The 14,893-nt window shown below is 40.4% G+C and overlaps 1 protein-coding gene across 3 annotated transcripts in view; it reads left to right on the forward strand.

The window, feature by feature from the left end:
• Positions 1–14,893, forward strand: part of MTUS2 (microtubule associated scaffold protein 2) — a 703,857-nt gene that overhangs the window by 16,203 nt on the left and 672,761 nt on the right. For all 3 annotated transcript variants that reach the window (XM_054446532.2, XM_054446530.2, XM_054446533.2), the window contains exon 2: positions 3,726–3,798. The gene's annotated coding sequence lies outside the window, so the exon portion shown is untranslated. The remainder of the gene's footprint in view (positions 1–3,725; positions 3,799–14,893) is intronic.

Consider the following 14,893-nt stretch of genomic DNA (forward strand, 5'->3'; position numbering starts at 1 on the left):
GTTCAATAGAAATATAATGTGAGCTGTATATGTAATTTTCTGTTTTCTAGTACCTGCATTTAAAAATCAAAAAGAAACATGGAATTAACTTTAATATATTTTATCTAACCTAAAATATTTAAAATATCATTTTTCGTGTGGAAATATTTTACATTTTTTCATGTTGAATCCTCAAAATAATGTATTTCATACTTACAGCACATCTCAGTTTAGACTAGCCACATTTCAAGTGCTCATTGGCCACCCCTTGCTGAGTGGCTACTGTCTTGACAATGTTAAGAGTGATTTTCATGAAAGTAGATGCAAAGCTTTCAGAGACGCAGCATGGTATACTGGTTTTGAGTTGGATCCAGATTCAAATTCTGGCTTTGGCTGTAGCGCTGCATTTATTTATTCTTAAAATATTTACTGACATCTGTTCTCAAAAATCATAGTCTATTTCTACATAGGGTCAGGCGTATGAATACTGGAGAGAAGTATCATATTTTATTGTGCTAATTATTGCAAGACCCAAGGAAGGGAGTGGTCAGTTCTATCTGGGAAAGAGTTGGTAGTGGTCGGGAAGGGCTTTGCAAAGAGGAGAGGCCTGAGCTCCATCTTGGAAGAGGAGGTAGATGAGGACAGAGGCATTCTAGGAGGAGGCAGGAGCAAGGGCAGGGAGGCTTGCAACAGCACTGCCTAGGAGATTGCTTATAACTTGGTTCACATGGAGCAGGAATGGGTGGTTGAAAGGGTGGTGTGGCTGAGCTGGAGTTGAGGGCCATGTTATTCGAGGGCACCTGCAAGGGGCTTTAGAATGCATTTCATATTAGGCAGTGGACGCCCACAGAAGAGCTTCAAGAAGTAAGTGATGAGGTGGGATTTGATCTTTCTTGTGTTGTTACCTTGGGCAAATTATTGACCTTTCAGATCTGCCCCCCTTAGTCTCCTATTCTGCAACATTGGGTGATTGAAATCTACTCAGGCTGTTGCTATGAAGATTAAGTGAACTAGTATATGAAGCATACCTGATGGTCCAGCTCAGACTCCTGCTGAATCGAGAGACTGCGTCTCTGGTAGTGTCCATCTGTTGCCCTAGCTCCTGTTCTTCATTGTAGTTGTGCTCCAGCAGTACCCAGGGAAAGCTTTCAAGAATATAAATTGTTAGAGCACAACAGTCAGCCTCAGGGTGGTGTCCAGGAATCTATGTTTAACAAATCTATGTTTAACAAATTCTCTCTGTGGTTATTATGAAGCCACCTGTTTCGGGTTTGCATACCAATGTGCAGAGTTCACGTCCTCAACTCTTATCTAGGATTCTGGGCCATTCGGTAACATCAGCTCTTCCTGCCTCTTACATCAGCTTCTGTGTACGGTTTCCTGGCCGATGGTCTGTAGACCCTAGTCTGATCACAGTGGTAATTACCAGTGGCCTAGGGCTACTCTGTTTGAGGTTGACCAGTTGGTTCTTAGGTGGCTCTTCATAGATTGGCCTCATTGAAATGGTACCTGACATCTTCTACACATGTATATATCTACTTCACAGACCTTAGCCAGTACTCCTTAATTTTGTTCACACTATTATTTAATATCTGTATTAACATAAAGTCACGTTCTAACTCCTTTCCACAATGTGAAGTATAATTCCAACTTGTCTATTAATTCAGAGCTGTTCTATTTGCAGCTCTTTATCTATGACCATACCCATAATAATAATAATGACAATTTTCTTTTTTTTCTGTTACAATTAGTACTGTCATTGCCATCATTGATACGTTTACCTTCAACCCTGTAGTGGTCCACAGTAGATCCAAATATCTCTGTTTAAAGGGGAAAGTCACTATTGGAACAACACAGAGTGCCTCTGAATGTCAGATTTACTTTGCTTGCGTTTCATTTCATGGTCTTGTGTGTTTTTAAGATTCTGATTGTATGTGAACAAAATGGCAGGTTTCATCTAGCATGTCAACTTTGACTTTGTCACCACCATTCTGTCATGGTACAGAATGCTGATTTTAATCTTACGTCTTATCTTCACATAATTAATCTAAAAAATAGGGAATGAGAAATGGGTGGTACTAAAAGGAGATTAAAAAGTTTATTTTGCAGCTGGCTGCTCTTTCATGCAAAAACAAAACAATTTATAGTAGGCTGCTGATTTAATGGGTCTCCTGGTGGGAGGGAAAATTATTTAAACCCTTTTCTATCCTTCTCAGAAGAAAACGCACTTTGGGAACTTGTGAATTTTCTATATCTGGGGTACCCAAATGGCCTTGATTCCACTAGCTTTTACTTCCATTAGTGTTGTGCATGCTTCGAATTAACATTGTGGTGGGGTGGTTGTGATGCTGTTGTGCTGGTGGTGGTAGTTGTGGTAGGTCCTAAAATAGATGGGTTACTACATTTATTACAAGACAGAAGTAAATGTTCCCTTCATTTCCCCATGGACTTGGGCTTGAACCTGTGTGGGATGCTGCTCCCTGGCCATGCCTGTCCTGAGCTAGTGGGCAGCTCTTCTGCACGCTTCCCTCTGTATCTTATTCCTGCATCCATCTGCCCCCTGCATCTTGTCCCTCGCTTGCTCTTGCCTGCTTTCCCTTTCACCTGCCCCTGTTAGAGATCAGCATGCTCCCTCTCACCTTTTTGTCTTCCAGCCCTCAGCTTTTCTTTCTGTCACATCTATGCTCTTGGAAAAGAGTCTTATGTTGCAAGGGGGAAGCTGAGGGGTTTGGAAGTAAATGGGGACTGGGTGGGAAGAAAGAATTGAAAAGATACACATAAGCCCTTCCAAATAATGGAGTTAATTCCTTTCTTTTCTTATCTTTTAGGTACCATTAATGGTAAGTTAGAATGGAATCAGTTACTCATACCCAAACCATTGATGTTGCTCAGAAAAATGATGTATGTTGAGCAACAGGTAGTTTAGAAAATGTGATTGTTTCATAATCACTGGGGTTTTCAACCGTGCTAATTTTTTTTTTGTTTGGAAAAATTATGAAGTTGCTATATGTGTAGGTAAAAAAATGGTTGAGTATCAGCAATTTTGTGTAAGTCAACCTACTAATAGCAGGCATTCTGTGGCATCTATGCCAGTAACATTTGGGAGGAAAATTTGTCTCTTTTCTACCACTCACAACTAATCTTCTTGTTGGACAATTTAGAGAAGAGAGTAATTTGCTGATTTTTTGAATTGAAGTTTTCTTAACGATTTAATTAATATTAATGTTGTTAATATTGTAGGATTCATAGTTCCTCTGGTTTTTTATTGCTTCTAAATTAGAAGAAAATAAGCATGACAGTATAAATTTGGTATGTAATATGAAAATTAAGATCTACAAAATGGACGTGATTATTCATATATCAGAGGTATTCTTCCCCTGACAAAAGCTCTGTCTTAAGTCCTTAAGATACTTCATTTATATGGTTTATTTAAGAATCAGTTTTCAGATCATTAACTACTTGAGGGATTAATATAGAAAGAAAACTGAAGTCATGTAATCCACTGGGGATTAATCTGAAAATAAGATTAAGTGTATCTAAAATCCTAGACTCAGCTAATGGAAAAAATGGTGAGTTGATGAAGCAACTCCAATTATGAAGAGTTTGTGGTATAATTATTGCATAGATTCAAGGACTCCTGAACTAACTTTATGTTTTGGTGAGAAGACCTATTATAATAAAATTACTGTTTATGCTTTCCTGAATCTTTCTCCTTCTAAATTTTCCTATATCTTTTTCTTTTTAAGGTTTCCACAGCTGGATTGTTTACTAGGGCCAGTTGTCACCAATGGCAGTAAAACTCATTTTCTGGGGAGCAGGGTGAGTTCATGTGGATTTCTACCTGATTTATTATTCCATTCTATTTGGGCCTGTGATTGTCTCTCAAATGTTGTTTACTTCCTTATACTCAAGGTAAATAGCTGGTGGTAGTTTTTTTTTTTTTAATAAGTGATATTATTAGTGAAAGAAGTCAATGTAAATAAATTATATGAAAGCTTAATTTGTTTTTTTTTTAAAGCTGTGAGGAATCTAGTTAGATATTGACTGAGTTCAAGTAACGTGTTAGTGATTTTAAATTTGTAGGGGGTGTTTAGAATTGACACCTCTTACTTAGTAGTAATTAATCTTTTGTAACAAAGGGTCATGTTATTGCTAGCATGTGTTTAGTAATATTAATGGACAGACATAGGACACGAGCTTTAAGTAGGGGACGTGCTTGATAACTGAAGTTACTGAGAGAAGACGACCAGACTGGGAAGAAAAAAGTGAATGCAGTGCAAACAGTCCATTAAACTAAGAGCAGAAGCTTTAGTGAACAGCCAAGACCACAGAAAGCTTAAAACATTTGAGGGAAGCTTTTCTGAGGGCTGCTGCTAGCCCATATGGCGCTTTGTGCAAATTAGACAAAGGCACCCCTCTGTAAGACATTCACTTCCATCTGATGGGAAATTATTCAGCTATACTGATTTTTAGAACAAGACATTTTATTGCCATGTGCTGGAAAATTGTAATATAAATAATCAAATTACCCATCTTTAAATCAGCAAAGTTTTAATAAAAATACAAACAGCTTTTAAACGAGTAGAGAGATGCTCATGATGAGACTGATGCCTCCGTAAACATGGTGCTCTTCCACAGTGCACAACCTGAGCAACTGGCAAGTTGGCTCTGCCTTGTTGGGATTCAACTCATGATAGACTCTAAGGAAGGGACACTTTTTATTAAGGTCTGGTCATAGAGGACAGAAGATAGAAACAAGAGTTTGAGGTTTGAGGTTTGGCTTTGATTAGAAACTTGGGTGGCTCGAAAGAAACTTACCAGAAGCACAGTAGCTATAGGTTTGGGGTCCCAGAAGGGTAGCCTGAGCTTTCTAGGGCTAAAACTAGGAAAGAAACACCTAAAGTGTGCTTTAAACTAAATTTATGACTGAGTTTCTGCCATGTGCTGATTTATAGTATGTGCTTTCGGATTCGCCCTACTTTAATCATGAAAGCTTCATTCTATAGACCACCACCTGTGTGATGTCCTTGTTCTCAAAGACGATTTAAACTTGGACTGTTTTTCCCAGTAAAAGAGATTTGCTTTCAGAATGTCGAGTGTATTCATAATGGATGGTTCTTCATTACTTACAAATTTTTGTAATTAATCTTCTGATGAAACAGAAAGCTATGATGTTGCTGTTAATGTGTATTTGATAGACATTGGTTGACAAATGCAGGCTAAGTGGGATGTGGCAATACTTTGGGGCCAGATTTAGGGGCTACAGGTGGAGTATGTGACTGGTGATTGAAAAGTTATTGAGGAAATTAGAACAGATACGGGAAAAAGTCATAGTGTAAGTAGGTGGATGTGGCAGTCACGGTAGTTGGAGTCATGGTGAAAGTTGTGGAGGTTGTGGGGTGGTGAGGATGGTGGTGGCCGCTGGAGTGGCCGGAACGTTGGTAGCTGCCACTGTAGTGCTGAAGACATGAGAAGGAAGAGATGACAGATGGAAAAGATGCCAGGCTGTGGACACAAAGTATGTGGCCTAAGTAAAAGCTTTTGGTTTCTTGGGTGCTGGAGACAAATTGACCAGAGGGATATTCAAGGGGCCTCCTCTTTGTGGTGATGCAAAGTTAGTTCTTTGTGTGTGTGTGTGTGTTTTTGTTGTTGTTGTTTTTTTTTTTGACACGGAGTCTCACTCTGTCGCCCAGGTTGGAGTGCAGTGGCGTGATCTCGGCTCACTGCAACCTCCGCCTCCCAGGTTCAAGTGATTCTTCTGTCTCAGCCTCCTGAGTAGCTGGGATTACAGATGCGTGCCACCACGCCTGGCTAGATTTTGTATTTTTAGTAGAGACGAGGTTTCACCACGTTGGCCAGGATGGCCTCCATCTCTTGACCTCATGATCTGCCCGCCTTGGCCTCCCAAACTGCTGGGATTACAGGCGTGAGCCACCGCGCCCGGCCAAAGTTTGTTTTCTTATTGTATCATTTATCCCCTTCTCCCCAATTCCCCTCTATGCATATGGTGGAGGATTTGATACTCTGAATACAGAAGCACAGAAACATGATTGATGACAAACACCATTCATGAGATTTAGGGCAAAAGGCCCCAGTATTGTTTACATCTAAAACGACCTCTCCTCTGCTCCCCCAACACACAAATGATCTATGTTTTGAAGAAAAAAATGTAGATTTTTTTTTTTTTAATGAGTGGAGGAAGCAGAAGGAAAAAGGGAAACCAGATAAAGAAGACTTAGATCAGTTAATTCCTCCCACCCCTGCAGTTGTTTAGCTGTCTGTTCTACTTTGTGGACATTATCCTTGACTGTGGAACACCAAGGGGAGTGAGAATATGAAGACACTTTGGATCTGATGTTTGGCAGCTGTGATACTGAGCTAATAATTTTGAGTTTCATGTATCCTTATCTTTCAGTAGAGAGAATGATATTCCTTATTAGAAAACACAGAGGGAGTATTTGTGAAAACACTGGCTTAATGAATATTAAAATGAAACAGAATGATAGGTTTGATGATGATCTGGTATTCTCACTGTCCTGAAACTTCATGATTTTTGGATTGAAATAATTTATCGCTGTATGGTTCAAATAGTTGTCCTCATTATTTTAAAGAAGAGATCCTTTATGATGATTCTGTAAAGATGTATATACTCTGCAGCAAGAGAGATTTAGGATAGCATAGCTTTTGAAAAAGGGGAGTTAGTGGGTTTTCCTGCAATGAATGTTAGATTAGGTATAGAGCACCATGTGCTTGATGTGTGCTTAATGGGACGGAATGACTTTACCCTGTGCAGATGCTAGTAACAGCCACATACAGTGGGTGCTCCTAGTTCAGTACTGTGCTGAGCCCAACACTCATTATCTCATTGGCTCCTCAGAACCCCATCTGGGGCAGGTGCTGCCATGGCTCTTATTTTACAGCTCTGAGAGGTGAAGGATGGAGCTAATGTAGCCAGACATGCCTGTTGCCACTAGGCTTTCCAGTCTCCTTGGATCCGGACTGGCTCTACTCTTCAATGTCTTTTTCATTTCTCAAATACTATGCATTTTAGACCAGCCTGTCTCATCCCCCAGAGCTGCTTTAAAATTGAGCAGATAATTCTATCATTAGAGGACACCAGCTGAACAAGGCCAGGGGAATCCTAGAACTAAATTTGTGCCGCATAATGAGATGTGAGGGGATTTTTGGTTGCAATTGGTTTCCCAGAGACCTGAGAGATTCCTGAAGGTTATGGTTTTTTTTTTCTACATGTGATTCAGAAGTATCTAAGTCATTGAAATATCCTCAGATTTGGAGAATGTGAAGGAACCCAGCAATGTGTACATCTTATTTTCTGCTTCAAAATTATCCTCAAGAATGGATTAGAAGCACCGGGGTCACAAAGTCTGTTTTTTGAGGCAGGGTAAGGTTAATCCTTTCCCTAATTCATCTTTTTCCTTAGGCAGAAAACACAGGAGGAAAAAAAAGACCAAACACATTTTAATATTTAAATTCATAATCCAGAGCCCAGAATTTTAGTATGTTGGTTATTGGGATAAAGGGACTGGTGGATTCAGTAAATGTCACGTGGGCATTCTCTTAAGATGATAGAAACCATATAAGCTTCTTTGTTGTCCTTTATTAAATGAGGCATAAGACTGTGCAATTTAACCTGTACCAGTCTCTTGTATGTACTGTTATATAGCTGCTGTAGCCAGGAATTAAACCTGTGATCTGTTTGATATGAGGCCAGGTTTTATTAAACTAGGTCATCAGGGCACACATGGGGGCTGGGTCATGCTGGCACTGTGTCGTCTTTGGAAATTAACTGGGTAAGCATGCCAGTAGGCAAACAAAATGGCTTTGCTCCTGCTATTAGAAGCAGATAGCGGGGAGCTGTGTAATATTTGAACATGCATCCAGTTAATGATGAATTACAATGAGAATCCTGGAAAAGTTCCTGTGGTACTCATATTATGTCAAAGGAGTTCATCATATTTGAAATTATCACAGGAATTACAGAATAATTCAAAATGAATGGGTAATTATTCAAATGTTGTATGAGTTATTGCTTCAATGTGCACATTCTTAATACAATGTGAATTTCTGCCCTCTCCTCGTAGAAGCACTGAGAACCTGAGCTGACATCAGCCATTTGGTCGTGATTTCCTGGGGCAGAAGCTGGGGAGTTTGCATAGGGAGATCATTTATAGTTCTTCTTTTGAAGGTTGAGTTTGGTTCTGTCTAGGAGATAGGAGAATGAATTAAATGACATTTTAAAAATGGCTTTTTAATGTCTGCTTTTGCCTGAAAGAGATTTTGTATTTAATTCTTTGTCATATTTATGTAGTTGTTATTCATTGTACTTAGCGTACAGATTTTTAAAATGCTGTGTGTGTGTGTGTGTGCATGTGTGCGTGTGTGTGTATTTAATGTTCAGTTGCTAATATGGGGATATTTCTCTTAGATGCCAGGATAGGAGAAAGGCCTTTTCAGAAGTACTTGTCCACCCCACATGGCTTGGGGAGCAGCTTTGGCACATGGGGAGGGAGGAAGGGGTCTGCAGCATTTGTGTGTGAGTGTGTGTGTGTGCGTGTGTGAGAGAGAGAGAGACAGAGTCTAACTCTGTAGTCCAAGCTGGAGTGCAGTGGCATGATCTAGGCTCACTGCAACCTCCGCCTCCTAGGCTCAAGCAATTCTCATGCCTCAGTCTCCTGAGGAGCAGGGACTACAGGCGCACACCACCACACCCATCTAATTTTTTTGTATTTTAGTAGAGACAGGGTTTCACCCATGTTGCCCAGGGTGGTCTCGAACTCTTGAGCTCAGGAGATCAGCCCGCCTTGGCTCCCCAGAGTGTTGGGATTACAGGCATGAGCCACCGTGCCTGGCCAGCATTTCTTTTTTAAAACTTTAATTTAATTTACTTATTAATTAATTTATTTTTTAGAGACAGGATTTCACCTTATCACCCAGGCTGGAGTGTGTTGGTGTGATCACAGCTCACTGTAACCTTGAACTCCTGAGCTCAAGCAGTCCTCCCATCTCAGGCTTTTGAAGCTAAGACTATAGGCAGGTGTCACCAGGCCTGGCCAATTTTTTTTTTTATTAAATTTTTGTAGAGATGGGGTCTCGCTGTGTTGCTCAAGCGGATCTCAAACAACCATCTTTCTGCCTCCGCCTCCCAAAGCACTGGGGTAACAGGCGTGAGCCCCTGCTCCTGGCTAGCAACATTTTCTAATCTTTCTGCTGTAGATTCCACTTGTGACTAGAATGTAAACTTCACAAAGGTGGGGATTTTGTCTGTTTATTCACTACCATTTTCCTGACACTTTGACCAATAAATGCCTAACGTGCATTGAACACTCAGGAAATGTTTCTGGAATGAATGAAGCAATTTGAAGCTTGTGTCTCTGGGAAGTAGAATTCTTTTTCTTTCATCTGAAAGGGAAACAAGATTTACCTAGTCTTTTGCTTATTCTTTCAGCAGCAGAAACATATTGAGAGATCAAGGAGAGACACTTCATTTAAGAAACTGGAAGGAAAAAAATATCCTTTATGGTGTAAAACTTACTTAATGGAAGGACTGGCTTTGTGGTAGAGGTCCCTGTTATGTTCCCTCTCTGCTTTTTTTTTTTTTTTTTTTAACCTAGACAACTTGCTATACATGTTGCTCAGAATAAGAGGGTACGTAAGTCATCAGATAGCCACAAAGAAGGACGATGTAGACTTTGGTGACACTCTGGGTCATGTCTCAGCTCTGGCATTTTTTAGTGTGTGACTTTACTTATGTTACAGTTTCCTTACCTTAAAAGGGGATGGTACCTGGCTTGCAGCTCTGTAAGGATTACATGAAATGAGAAGGGAGAGCACTCAATAATATAACAGTGCCTGCCACAAAGTAAATGTTGCTTCTCACTTCCAAATGAAGCCTCATTTAAGTCTCCTTTAAGAACTTGACATTACTAGACTTGCTAATTTAACTGCTTTTCTTAAAAACATATATGCAGTTTTTTTCTTAAGAAAAAAAATATATATATTCCTCCTTCAGAATAGGGCATATTAAACAGAGTCCTGTAAGAAAGTAGAGCTGCTCGAGTTATAGCCTGGCACTGTGGATCGTGTTTAGGCATTTACATAGCTGCACTGATCTGAACTAGTTTGTTAATGAACGAACATTTCTTAAATATGGAACCCATGTGAGAGACCACGGGGGAAATCTAAACTAAGTTTTTGAGGTCTCCCAATCCAGGGCAGCTCTCTCTTTGGAGTTTAAAGGAATTGTCAGGTCTCTGTAATAACTAAAGAACACAAAAGAATTATATTGAAAACACTTGGCTAATTATAAGTTCTAAGAGGCATTTCAGTTCACTCAAGCGTTTTAACATCCACCAGGACATACAGATATACTTCTCAGTCCATCAAGTCAAAAGCTGTGTGTGTCTTTTAAATGTAGTTTTCTTCTTCCCTCTTTAGGAGAAATTCAATTATCAGGACAGGTTAATCTCCACAGACTATTATAGATGTGCAAATAATATGCCACTTACGGTGCATTTTTAATAGACTGCTTGTCAGAAGAACTCATGTTTTCTTCCGCTTCATGTAGAAGCAGTTCTTGTATATGCATTCAGAAAACAAAGTAGTCTTTCATTTAGGAAGAAAATGCGCTCTTAACGAAACAATGAATCTTAATAGGAAGAGGGTATCAGGACTCATCTTCCTTCTCAAAGGCAAACATAACAAAATTGATAGTCTATGAAACTCACTAATTTGTCCTAGCTCCATAGCGATTTTTCATACCTCATGCATCCCTGTACCTTGTATTATAGTTATTTGTGAACAGACATTATTTCCTTACTGGGCTCTATGCTTCTTCAGTGGTGTAATCCATGTCTTATTCATTCCCAGTATTATTTGGCAAAGTGTCTTACACATAATGGGATACATAAATACTTGGTGAATCAATGAGGATTTTCTGAGCAAAGTACAGAGGTCCGGGTTCATTGTTTGTGGTTCTCATAGCTTTAATTGGGGGTGATGTGGAAGAGTTCATGTCCTCTTTAGGTTCTGGCTGAGCCAGTGTGCTGTATTGTATTTAGGATGGCAAGAGAAGCCTGCCAGAAGATCACCTAAGGTAATTATTTTTGACAAAGTGGGAAGATACTCAAATAGGCATGAACAATATAGAGTTTCTGACAGTAAAGTCAGTATCACTTGAGGTTTTTTTTTGGCCCCTTGAATTCTTCTTGTTGGTTCCAGTGCAAATGAGAAGGTGAGGATGAGGGTGGAGTCTAAGTTTTTGCCTCCCAGATAGGGGGACACAGAGCATAGGAGCTCTGATTTTGGGTTCCTCAGTGCAAAGGAAGAGGGAGGGGAGTAGTCCAAAGGAAAAGGCAAGAGGATCTCTAGAAATGGGGCTCAGTGGAGTGTCAGGCCTGGATTCGTCTAGAGGACACTGAGGATAACTTATTGTGATTTTGTACCTCTCCCCCTTGCCTATCAATTTCCACTGCATCCTCTGTCTTGTTGTGGCTCTGGCAAATTGATAAGGAGTCGGCAGGGTGGTTTTGCAGGGAAGGCCTCATTTCCTTTCCTGTGTGGCCTAGTTCTTCCATCTGTGACTCTCTTGATAGCATCTTCCCAGACTTTGTTTCATTCTTGGCTTTTTCATCACCTCCCAGGCCCATCTCCTGGCTGGTCTCAAGTCTTGCTAGGGCACTGTCCAAGGAAACCATGCAGCAGTCCTGAAGACTGATGCTGTCTCAGAGTTATGCTCCCTGATGCTGGATGGACCTCACATAGATGCAGCCTCTGGGCGCCCACGTTATGCAAAGCTCAGGCTTGGGAGGAGAGCGGGAAGAAGGGGAGTAGGGGAGAAGGCTTGGGAGTAGGGGAGTAGGCTTGGGAGGAGAGCGGGAAGAAGGGGAGTTCACTGTCACAGGTGGGCTTTTACCAGGGCTTTCTGCCTTGGCCAGGCTCAGCCCTCCTGTCATCTGACCTCCCTATACACTTATCTGCAGGATAATGCCCCAATTTCTTAGCAGGAATATAAGACCCATCCCACACTACATGTTTTATCCACATTTCCTGTCACACCCTCCTTTTCTAGTTCAGGGATGGATATATATATATATATATATAGATGTATATGGATATATATATATATGTATATGTGTATATATAGATGTATATGGATATATATATATGTATATGTGTATATATAGATGTATATGGATATATATGTATATATGGATATGTATATATTGAATGCCTGCTTTGTGATAGTCACTGTGCCAGATGCTGAGAACGTCAGAAGGAATAAACTTTGGTTTCTGCTTTCCAAGAATTTACTATCTTTCCAAGAATTTACTATCTATTGGGATAGCCCAATATACAAACAACTTCAAAAAAATAGTTTAAAGGAATGTTAATGGGGAAACACAGAGGTGGGACTCACAAGCCCCTTTTCTCCATCCTTCCTAGGCCATTCCTGGTTCATATGTATGGGGGTCAGCCAATATTGGTTTGATTGTGATGTTTTATATCTGTAGTATTTTATGACAATAATTGCTGTTCTGAAAAATAGTATTAGATACCATAAGAACGATAATAGTCAAAAGGATTACATTATATGATAAATAATAAAAACAAACTTGTTGGAATGTTAGTGGTACCTGGTGTGTGAGTGGTATCTAGTGTGGTAGGAAAAGAGATGAATATTTCAGAAGTATTTTCAGTAACAAGGGGTGTGATTATTGAGTTTCAAAGAAAATTAACTTAGAAGAGTCTTTCAGTAAACATTCCTGTTATCACTTTATAATAATAATTGATATTTCTAGCCCCACCCTATTCCCTGCCAATCCCTCTGCTGTTGACGAAGAGATATTTTTGGCCCGAATGGTCTCAATGTCAACCTACAAGGATTTGCCCACTCTCCCAGTGGACGTTTGGCAATGTCTGGAGACATTTTTGGCTGTCACAACTGGGGACACTGTGCCACTAGCATCTAACAGGTAGAGGCCAAGGATGCTGCTCATCATCCTGTAATGCATAGGATGGTTCCCCACAAAGGATCTTACGACCCCAAATGCCAGTAGTGCCAGAGTTGAGAAACCCCAGTCTGGATGAATAGCCTATATTGCTGCATGGTCTTCTTAAAACAGCCTTGTTATGATTTAATCCATCAGATGAATAGTTTTGATGATCACTTAGCATGTTTTGGAGAGCTTTACTAGTGTATCCCAAGTGTCTAGCACAGACCCTGTAACCTAGTCCACAATTCATATGTATTTGTTTGTTGAATGCATAAGCACATATATTCCTGAAGATAATAGCATTTTATTTGTTTTCCAAACACTCCTCTTGTACTTTCAGAGTTAGATAAATGGAAAATATGTGCCGGAGTTTATGAGGGTTATTTCAAAGATTCAAAGCAAGTGTTAGGTCAGTAAAAATAAGACACCTGGATCTCTAAGAGGGAGAAGATAGAAAGTCATCAACTCTAGTATCAGCTTGTTTGCAAAGCTGAACAGGCAAAAACACGGCAGAAGTTCATGAAAGCCCAGTTGGTCTACAGCCACAGAGGAATATGCTCTAAGCAAACAGCTGCACCAAAAAGCAAACTCAACACAAACCTGTAATAGGAAAATAAGTGGGCATCATACAGAGTCCTTAGAGGAACTAGAAACTGAGCTTCACAGCAGCACTACCTGCGGCTAGGGGCACAGACAGATATAACTACAGCCAGCTCAGAAATTACCTTGCACTGCCCCATGGATGCCATCTGTGGTGGCTTTGCTGGGAAAGCCAAGTGCTTGACTTCCCAATTTCTCTCTCACCGTTTTCCTGCTTGAACCCTTTGCTCCAGCCAGACTTTCCTGCTTCTCCTCTAAACATGCCTTGTGCTGCCTCTCTCTCATTGCCCATTACGTTCTTCTGTCTAGAATGCTGTTTTCCCACTCCTCTCTACCTCTGAGTTTTCCAAGACTCAGCTCAAGTTCAGCAGCCTGTATGAAACCCTTCCCAAGTTTTTCTTGCATAAAAAGTTTTTAACAATCTGATTTCCCCCTCTCTTACCCCCTCCAAATCCAGGAAACAAGGTACTGTCGTGGTTTATCAGATTCCATTCTATAGAAACCTCAGGTGCTTCGAAATGATGAATGGGACAAATGCATCTTTTCATGGTTGTTGGAACAGGCTGTAAGGATGGGAGAGCATCTCCCTTTGGTTCATCAGGGCCCATTGGATGGATGCCTGCCACAGGCTGCACACAGTAGTCTGCTCGTTGGTATAAGGTGCCTTTGAAGGTTCTGATAGTACTTACCTGGACAAAGAAAGGGACCTGAAGGAGTACTTTTATATTGTCCACAAACTCAAGAAATAGACAAAAATGTAAATGTCATCCTGACATTAGACAGAGATACATTCCCCTCTGTATAGGGCCCCATCCCAGTTTTTGGACACAAGTGGAATAAAGCCAGCCCTGTTTTCTCAGGGTTCAGATACAACATGGAAGGTGTGTGTGTCTCTTGTGCTCTGATCTTGGCTCGTGGCAAGTTCAGGGAGAGGGGCCAAGCTTGGCTAATTGGCCAGCGACAGCCCTGCTGGGCTAGGCATTCTGTCAGTCTCACCAGGCACCCTCTCTCTAGATTCAACTCAGAACTTAGCAATATTGCGTAGAATTCCCAGCAGCAGTGAGTTCTGATCAACTCTATTTACAAGAGCAATATTAAAAACATAAATTGCCCAGAGGGTATGCTTACCATTAAAGTGTTAAACAGCAGAGGGAGAAGGGACTTGTAAAAATGAAGTTTAATTTTGTTAGAACTTTCATTCTTTGTGCAGGATGTCTTAAGTATGTCTCTAAACCATCCTGGAGACTGGTCTTTAGACAGTTGATTCATTTTCTAGCAAAACTCAGACAGATATATTAAAA

This window comes from Pongo pygmaeus, chromosome 14 (assembly GCF_028885625.2).
Source record: "Pongo pygmaeus isolate AG05252 chromosome 14, NHGRI_mPonPyg2-v2.0_pri, whole genome shotgun sequence".
Lineage (NCBI taxonomy): Eukaryota > Metazoa > Chordata > Mammalia > Primates > Hominidae > Pongo > Pongo pygmaeus.